At 43.8% G+C, this 10,193-nt stretch overlaps 1 long non-coding RNA gene across 1 annotated transcript; it reads left to right on the plus strand.

Moving 5' to 3' along the window:
• Positions 1–3,684: 3,684 nt before the first annotated feature.
• On the plus strand, positions 3,685–9,534 carry LOC127530890 (uncharacterized). Its single transcript, XR_007937639.1, has 3 exons — positions 3,685–4,048; positions 6,157–6,966; positions 9,255–9,534. It is a non-coding gene; the product is annotated as an uncharacterized LOC127530890 (long non-coding RNA).
• Positions 9,535–10,193: the final 659 nt, after the last annotated feature.

Consider the following 10,193-nt stretch of genomic DNA (forward strand, 5'->3'; position numbering starts at 1 on the left):
CCTTCACACCCAATACCTCCACAGGAGCTGCATTTCAGCCTGAAAATCAGTTCAACTCTCAGCTTCACACAGCCTTTACAGCAGGGTGTCAAACTCAGTTCCAACACACCTGATTCAAATGATCAGGCTCGTTATCAGGCTTCTGCTGAGCTTGATGATGAGCTGATTATTTGAATCAGGTGTGTTGGAAGAGGAAACATCTAAAACATAGAGGATAGTGGACCTCCAGGAACTGAGTTTGACACCCTGCTTTAGAGTAACTCCAATCCAAATGTTGACCAGGTGAGATCTTCCTGTCTTTCCTTTCAAAATAAAAGCACAGCACAATTTCAAAATAAAAGCCTGCGATGGGCCTGAAAACACCAGTTAAACCTCTCAGCTTCACACAGCCTTTAGAGCAGGGGTGTCAAACTAAGTTCCAACACACCTGATACAAATGATCAGGCTCGTTATCAGGCTTCTGCTGAGCTTTATGATAGCCTATCATTTGAATCAGGTGTGTTGTCAGAAGGAAACATCGAGAACATAGAGGATAGTGCTCCTCCAGGAACTGAATTTGACACCCCTGCTTTACAGTAACTCCAATCCAAATTTTGACCAGGTGAGATCTTCCTGTCTCTGCCTTTCAAAATAAAAGCACAGCACAATTTCAAAATAAAAGCTGGTGACTGACCGGAAAACGCCAATTTAACCTCTCAGCTTCACACAGCCTTTAGAGGAACTCCAATTCAACTTTTGACCAGGTGAGATCTTCTTGTCTCTGCCTTTCAAAATAAAATCACAGCACAATTTCAAAATAAAAGCCTATAACGGACCGGAAAACGCCGAAATACGCCTCTAGGACATGCACACATCCCGAGCCCCTCCCACGATTTCCGCGTGCGGGAATTGTCTAGTTATTATATTTTCTTCACGTTTCCGCCATTTTTCGGTCGCTAACTCGTCCTAGGGCTTTGAGAAAATCAAAACAAATTATATATCAAAACGTGCGGCTTCATCGGGAATCCCGGGCTATGACTTTTCTAAGAAATTCGTCATTTTTTCGCAGAATTATTCGCAAAAAACTGCGACAAAAGTCCCATAGGAAATGAATGGGGAGTGAAAAAAATCGGCTCAAAAAATCAACTTTTTTCCAAACGCCACTGCTTCGCCATACGGTCACCTAGAAACTTCATTTAACCATCAAAACGCAGTGATTTTTCTTGTCTTCGCAGGAATGTATTTTATGTGAGGCTGAGATTTACAGTTTTTCATCAGTGAGTCCTCAAAAAAGTGAAAATTCTCAAATCTGCTTCTGGTTAGAGTGCGCATGTCAGTTTGGGTAGAGTGGAGGAGGAGGTGAAAAATCCGCCTGAAAAATTTCTCCGATCGCATTCGCCCTCACGACCAAACCATAAGAGATTAGGACAATGAAATTTGGTCAGATTGTAAACAATTTTCCTGGAGATTCAAATGAATCCAAGTTTGAAGATCTCGTCTTTCTGAAGTGAAATGGCAGGCAGCAGTTTTACACCAAAGTCGCACCGGTCTCTCCATAGAACCAATGTAAACTGAATCATCTGCCTCATGGAGGGACAGTGTTTTTTAAAATCGCTGTAACTTCGGTCATTTCTCACAATATTGAAAAATAATTACATTTATGGAAGCCACAGCCTTCCTTCTCGCTCACTGGTCATTTTGTTTTCAGCTAGCATTCACGGTTAGCCCACAGTTAGCGCCAGAACGAGACGTTGCGCGCTGCTTCTGAAAAGCACTTTTTTGCTGTCTGTGGCAGGCACCGTTGCTATGGGGCCCATAGCAACCGCCCTTACACACGCGCAGGCATGCTCCCACGCACACAACACAGACTCATTGGTGTGCCACACCCACCTTCACACCCAATACCTCCACAGGAGCTGCATTTCAGCCTGAAAATCAGTTCAACCTCTCAGCTTCACACAGCCTTTAGAGCAGGGGTGGTCAAACTCAGTTATAACACACCTGATTCAAATGATCAGGCTCGTTATCAGGCTTCTGCTGAGCTTAATGATGGCTAATCATTTGTATCAGGTGTGTTGTAAGAAGGGAAACATCTAGAACATAGAGGCTAGTGGACCTCCAGGAACTGAAGTGAGACACCCCTGCTTTTAGAGTAACTCCAATCCAAATGTTGACCAGGTGAGAATCTTCCTGTCTTTCCCTTCAAAATAAAAGCACAGCACAATTTTTAAAATAAAAGCCTGTGACGGACTGGAAACGCCAGTTAAACCTCTCAGCTTCACACAGCCTTTACAATAACTCCAGTCCAAATTTGACCAGGTGAGATCTTCCCATCTCTGCCTTTCAAATAAAAGCACAGCACAATTTTAAAATAAAAGCCTGTGACGGACTGGAAACGCCAGTTAAACCTCTCAGCTTCACTCAGCCTTTAGAGTAACTCCAATCCTCTATGTTTTAGATGTTTCCCTGTTCCAAATCACCTGATTCAAATGATCAGGCTTGTTATAATGCTTCTGCAGAGCTTCATGATAAGCTGATCATTTGAATCAGGTGTGGTGGAAGAGGTAAACATCTAAAACACAGAGGATAGTGGACCTCCAGGAACTGAGTTTGACACCCCTGGTTTGGGGTAACTCCAATCCAAATTTTGACAGGGTGAAATCTACCTGTCTTTGCCTTTCAAAATAAAAGCAGAGCACAATTTCAAAATAAAAGCCTGCGACACACTGGAAATGCCAGTTAAACCTCTCAGCTTCACACAGCCTTTATAGTAACTCCAATCCAAATTTTGACCAGGTGAGATCTTCCTGTCTCTGCCTTTCAAAATAAAAGCACAGCACAATTTCTAAATAAAAGCCTGCGATGGTACTGAAAACACCAGTTAAACCTCTCAGCTTAAAACAGCCTTTACTCCAATCCAAAGTTTAATCAGGTCTGATCTTCCTGTCTCTGCCTTTCAAAATAAAAGCACAGCACAATTTCAAAATAAAAGCCTGCAACAGACCAAAAAATGCCAGTTAAACCTCTCAGCTTCACACAGCCTATAGAGTAACTCCAATCCAAATTTTGACCAGGTGAGATCTTCTTGTCTCTGCCTTTCAAAATAAAAGCACAGCACAATTTCAAAATAAAAGCCTGCGACAGACTGGAAACACCAGTTAAACCTCTCAGCTTCACACAGCCTTGAGAGTAACTCCAATTGAAATTTTGACCAGGTGAGATCTTCTTGTCTCTGCCTTTCAAAATAAAAACACAGCACAATTTCAAAATAAAAGCCTGCGACAGACTGGAAATGCCAGTTTAAACTCTCAGCTTCACATCGCCTTTTGAGTAACTCCAATCAAAAGTTTTGACCAGGTGAGCTCTTACTGTCTCTGCCTTTCAAAATAAAAGCACAGCACACTTTCAAAATAAAAACCTGTGACGGACCGGAAAATGCCGAAATATGCCTCTCCGGACATGCACCCATCCCGAGCCCCTCCCACGATTTCCGCACCAGCGGGAATTGTCTAGTTAGGGGCTCGGGCTTCGGCACGAGCCACTCTCCTCTCCATTGCAAAGCAATGGGAGGAGAGTGGCTCGTGGCGAAGCCACGAGCCACTATTGTTCTCCTGCTGCGTTTATTATTCTTCCGTTTTATTCTTAACGTTTCCGCCGTTTTTCGGTCGCTAACTCGTCCTAGGCCTTTGAGAAAACCAAAACAAATTATATATCAAAACGTGCGGCTTCATCGGGAATCCCGGGCTATGACTTTTCTAAGAAATTCGTCATTTTTTCGCAGAATTATTCGCAAAAAACTGCGCAAAAAGTCCCATAGAAAATGAATGGGGAGTGAAAAAAATCGGCTCAAAAAATCCACTATTTTCCAAACGCCACTCCTTCGCCATACGTTCACCTAGAAACTTCATTTAACCATCAAAACGCAGTGATTTTTCTTGTCTCCACAGGAATGTATTTTATGTCAGGCTGAGATTTACAGTTTTTGATCAGTGAGTCCTCAAAAAAGTGAAAATTCTCAAAATCTGCTCTGGTTAGAGTGCGGCATGTCAGTTGGTAGAGTGGAGGAGAGGTGAAAAATCCGCCTGAAAATTTCTCGATCGCATCGCCCTCACGACCAAACCTTAAATGTTAGGGGAATGAAATTTGGTCAGATTGTAAACAATTTTCCTGGGATTCAAATGAATCCAAGTTTGAAGACCTAGCTCTTTCTGAAGTGAAATGGCAGGCAGCAGTTTAGACCAAAGTCGCACCGTTCTCTCCATAAGAACCAATGTAAACTGAATCATCTGCCTCATGGAGGGACAGTGTTTTTTAAATCGCTGTAACTCGGTCATTTCTCACAATATTTGGAAATAATTACATTTATGGAAAGCCACAGCCTTCCTCTCGCTCACGGTCATTTTAGTTTTCAGCTAGCATTCACGGTTAGCCCACAATTAGCGCCAGAACGAGATGTTGCGCGCTGCTGCTGAGAAGCACTTTTTTGCTGTCTGTGGCAGGCACCGTTGCTATGGGGCCCATAGCAACCGCCCTTACACACGCGCAGGCATGCTCCCACGCACACACACAGACTCATTGGAGTGCCACACCCACCTTCACACCCAATACCTCCACAGGAGCTGCATTTCAGCCTGAAATCACTGAAACCTCTCAGCTTCACACAGCCTTTAGAGCAGGGGTGTCAAACTCAGTTCCAACACACCTGATTCAAATGATCAGGCTCGTTATCAGGCTTCTGCTGAGCTTAATGATGAGCTAATCATTTGAATCAGGTGTGTTGTAAGAAGGAAACATCTAGAACATAGAGGATAGTGGACCTCCAGGAACTGAGTTTGACACCCCTGCTTTGGGGTAACTCCAATCCAAATTTTGACACGGTGAAATCTACCTGTCGTTGCCTTTCAAAATAAAAGCAGAGCACAATTTCAAAATAAAAAGCCTGCGACAGACTGGAAATGCCAGTTAAACCTCTCAGCTTCACACAGCCTTTCGAGTAACTCCAATCCAAATTTTCACCAGGTGAAATCTTCCTGTCTCTGCCTTTCAAAATTAAAGCACAGCACAATTTGCCAGTTAAACCTCTCAGCTTTACACAGCCTTTATAGTAACTCCAATCCAAATTTTGACCAGGTTAGATCTTCCTGTCTCTGCCTTTCAAAATTACTTTAAAGCACAATTTGCCAGTTAAACCTCTCAGCTTTACACAGCCTTTAGAATAACTCCAATCGAAATTTTGACCAAGTGAGATCTTCTTATCTCTGCCTTTCAAAATAAAAGCACAGCACAATTTCAAAATAAAAGTCTGTGACGGACCAAAAAATAACCCTCTCCTGCCCAGCTCCGGACATGCACACATCCCGAGCCCCTCCCACGATTTCCGCATCAGCGGGAATTGTCTAGTTAGGGGCTCGGGCTTCGACACGAGCCACTCTCCTCTCCATTGCAAAGCAATGGGAGGAGAGTGGCTCGTGGCGAAGCCACGAGCCACTATTGTTCTCCTGTGAAAAAGCGTTTATTAGGGGCTCGGGCTTCGACACGAGCCACTCTCCTCTCCATTGCAAAGCAATGGGAGGAGAGTGGCTCGTGGCGAAGCCACGAGCCACTATTGTTCTCCTGCTGCGTTTATTATTAGGGGCTCGGGCTTCGGCACGAGCCACTCTCCTCTCCATTGCAAAGCAATGGGAGGAGAGTGGCTCGTGGCGAAGCCACGAGCCACTATTGTTCTCCTGCTGCGTTTATTATTATATTTTCTTCACGTTTCCGCCGTTTTCGGTCGCTAACTCGTCCTAGGGCTTTGAGAAAATCAAAACAAATTATATATCAAAACGTGCGGCTTCATCGGGAATCCCGGGCTATGACTTTTCTAAGACATTCGTCATTTTTTCGCAGAATTATTCGCAAAAAACTGCCAAAAAAGTCCCATAGGAAATGAATGGGGACCGAAAAAAATCGGCTCAAAAAATCCCCTTTTTTCCAAACGCCACTGCTTCGCCATACGTTCACCTAGAAACTTCATTTAACCATCAAAACGCAGTAATTTTTCTTGTCTCCGCAGGAATGTATTTTCTGTCAGGCTGAGATTTACAGTTTTTGATCAGTGAGTCCTCAAAAAAGTGAAAATTTTCAAAATCTGCTCTGTTTAGAGTGCGGCATGTCAGTTGGTAGAGTGGAGGAGAGGTGAAAAATTCGCCTGAAAATTTCACGATCGCATCGCCCTCACGACCAAACTATAAATGTTAGGGGAATGAAATTTGGTCAGATTGTAAACAATTTTCCTGGGATTCAAATGAATCCAAGTTTGAAGACCTAGCTCTTTCTGACGTGAGATGGCAGGCAGCAGTTTAGACCAAAGTCGCACCGTTCTCTCCATAAGAACCAATGTAAACTGAATCATCTGCCTCATGGAGGGACAGTGTTTTTTAAATCGCTGTAACTCGGTCATTTCTCACAAGATTTGGAAAATAATTACATTTATGGAAAGCCACAGCCTTCCTCTCGCTCACGGTCATTTTAGTTTTCAGCTACCATTAACGGTTCGCCCACAATTAGCGCCAGAACGAGATGTTGCGCGCTGCTGCTGAGAAGCACTTTTTTGCTGTCTGTGGCAGGCACCGTTGCTATGGGGGCCCATAGCAACCGCTCTTACACACGCGCAGGCATGGTCGCACGCACACACACAGACTCATTGGTGTGCCACACCCACCTTCACACCCAATACCTCCACAGGAGCTGCATTTCAGCCTGAAAATCAGTTCAACCTCTCAGCTTCACACAGCCTTTACAGCAGGGGTGTCAAACTCACTTCCAACACACCTGATTCAAATGATCAGGCTCGTTATCAGGCTTCTGCTGAGCTTAATGATAGTGTATCATTTGAATCAGGTGTGTTGTAAGAAGGAAACATCTAAAACATAGAGGATAGTGGTCCTCCAGAAACTGAGTTTGACACCCCTGCTTTAGAGTAACTCCAATCCAAATGTTGACCAGGTCAGATCTTCCTTTCTCTGTCTTTCAAAATAAAAGCACAGCACACTTTGAAAATAAAAGCCTTCCACACACCGGAAAACACCAGTTAAACCCCTCAGCTTCACACAGCCTTTACAGTAACTCCAATCCAAATGTTGACCAGGTGAGATCTTCCTGTCTTTGCCTTTCAAAATAAAAGCACAGCAAAATTTCAAAATAAAAGCCTGTGAAAGACAGGAAATGCCAGTTAAACCTCTCAGCTTCACACAGCCTTTACAGTAACTCCAATCCAAATTTTGACCAGGTGAGATCTTCCTGTCTCTGCCTTTCAAAATAAAAGCACAGCAAAATTTCAAAATAAAAGCCTGTGAAAGACTGGAAATGCCAGTTAAACCTCTCAGCTTCACACAGCCTTTACAGTAACTCCAATCCAAATTTTGACCAGGTGAGATCTTCCTGTCTCTGCCTTTCAAAATAAAAGCACAGCACAATTTCAAAATAAAAGCCTGCAATGGACTGGAAACATCAGTTAAACCTCTCAGCTTCACACAGCCTTTACAATAACTCCAATCCAAATTGTGACCAGGTGAGATCTTCCTGTCTCTGCCTTTCAAAATAAAAGCACAGCACAATTTCAAAATAAAAGCCTGCGACGGACCAAAAAATACCCCTCTCCATCCCAGCTTCGGACATGCACCCATCCCGAGCCCCTCCCACGATTTCCGCACCAGCGGGAATTGTCTAGTTATTCTTCACGTTTCCGCCGTTTTTCGGTCGCTAACTCGTCCTAGGGCTTTGAGAAAACCAAAACAAATTATACATCAAAACGTGCGGCTTCATCGGGAATAGCGGGCTATGACTTTTCTAAGAAATTCGTCATTTTATCGCAGAATTATTCGCAAAAAACTGCGAAAAAACTCCCATAGGAAATGAATGGGGACGGAAAAAAATCGGCTGAAAAAATCCACTTTTTCCAAACGCCACTGCTTCGCCATACGTTCACCTAGAAACTTCATTTAACCATCAAAACGCAGTGATTTTTCTTGTCTCCGCAGGAATGTATTTTATGTCTGGCTGAGATTTACAGTTTTTGATCAGTGAGTCCTCAAAAAAGTGAAAATTCTCAAAATCTGCTCTGGTTAGAGTGCGGCATGTCAGTTGGTAGAGTGGAGGAGAGGAGAGAAATCCGCCTGAAAATTTCCCAATCGCATCGCCCTCACGACCAAACCATAAAAGTTAGGGGAATGAAATTTGGTCAGATCATAAACAATTTTCCTGGGATTCAAATGAATCCAAGTTTGAAGACCTACCTCTTTCTGAAGTGAAATGGCAGGCAGCAGTTTAGACCAAAGTCGCACCGTTCTCTCCATAAGAACCAATGTAAACTGAATCATCTGCCTCATGGAGGGACAGTGTTTTTTAAATCGCTGTAACTCGGTCATTTCTCACAATATTTGGAAAATAATTACATTTATGGAAAGCCACAGCCTTCCTCTCGCTCACGGTCATTTCGGTTTTCAGCTAGCATTCACGGTTAGCCCACAATTAGCGCCAGAACGAGACGTTGCGCGCTGCTGCTGAGAAGCACTTTTCTGCTGTCTGTGGCAGGCACCGTTGCTATGGGGGCCCATAGCAACCGCCCTTACACACGCGCAGGCATGGTCCCACGCACACACACAGACTCATTGGAGTGCCACACCCACCTTCACACCCAATACCTCCACAGGAGCTGCATTTCAGCCTGAAAATCACTTCAACTTCTCAGCTTCACACAGCCTTTAGAGCAGGGGTGTCAAACTCACTTCCAACACACCTGATTCAAATGATCGGGCTCGTTATCAGGCTTCTGCTGAGCTTGATGATGAGCCGATTATTTGAATCAGGTGTGTTGTAAGAAGGAAACATCGAGAACACGGAGGATAGTGGTCCTCCAGGAACTGAGTTAGACACCCCTGCTTTAGAGTAACTCCAATCCAAATTTTGACCAGGTGAGATCTTCCTGTCTCTTCCTTTCAAAATAAAAGCACAACACAATTTCAAAAAAAAAGCCTTCGATGAACCGGAAAACACCAGTTTAACCTCTCAGCTTCATAGAGCCTTTAGAGCAGGGGTGTCAAACTCAGTTCCAACACACCTGATACAAATGATCAGGCTCGTTATCAGGCTTCTGCTGAGCTTGATGATGAGCTGATTATTTGAATCAGGTGTGTTGTAAGACGGAAACATCTGGAACACAGAGGATAGTGGACCTCCAGGAACTGAGTTTGACTCCCCGGCTTAAGAGTAACTCCAATCCCAATGTTGACCAGGTGAGATCTTCCTGTCTTTCCCTTTCAAAATAAAAGCACAGCACAATTTCAAAATAAAAGCCTGCGATGGGCCTGAAAACACCAGTTAAACCTCTCAGCTTCACACAGCCTTTACAATAACTCCAATCCAAATTTTGACCAGGTGAGATCTTCCTGTCTCTGCCTTTCAAAATAAAAACACAGCACAATTTCTAAATAAAAGCCTGCGACAGACTGGAAATGCCAGTTAAACATCTCAGCTTCACACAGCCTTTAGAGTAACTCCAATCCAATTATTGACCAGGTGAGATCTTCCTGTCTCTGCCTTTCAAAATTACTTTCCAGCACAATTTGCCAGTTAAACCTCTCAGCTTCACACAGCGTTTTGAGTAACTCCAATCCAAATTTTGACCAGGTGAGATCTTCCTGTCTCTGCCTTTCAAAATTACTTCACAGCACAATTTGCCAGTTAAACCTCTCAGGTTCACACAGCCCTTTGAGTAACTCCAATCCAAATTTTGACCAGGTGAGATCTTCTTGTCTCTGCCTTTCAAAATAAAAGCACAGCACAATTTGAAAATAAAAGCCTGTGACGGACCAAAAAATACCCCTCTCCTGCCCAGCTCCGGACATGCACACACCCCGAGCCCCTCCCACGATTTCCGCACCAGCGGGAATTGTCTAGTTATTAGGGGCTCGGGCTTCGACACGAGCCACTCTCCTCTCCATTGCAAAGCAATGGGAGGAGAGTGGCTCGTGGCGAAGCCACGAGCCACTATTGTTCTCCTGTGAAAAAAGCGTTTATTATTATCTTTTTTTCACGTTTCCGCCAATTTTCGGTCGCTAACTCGTCCTAGGGCTTTGAGAAAACCAAAGCAAATTATATATCAAAACGTGCGGCTTCATCGGGAATAGTGTGCTATGACTTTTCTAAGAAATTCGTCATTTTATCGCAGAATT

The sequence above is a fragment of the Acanthochromis polyacanthus genome, chromosome 18, assembly GCF_021347895.1.
Source record: "Acanthochromis polyacanthus isolate Apoly-LR-REF ecotype Palm Island chromosome 18, KAUST_Apoly_ChrSc, whole genome shotgun sequence".
Taxonomy (NCBI): Eukaryota; Metazoa; Chordata; class Actinopteri; family Pomacentridae; genus Acanthochromis; species Acanthochromis polyacanthus.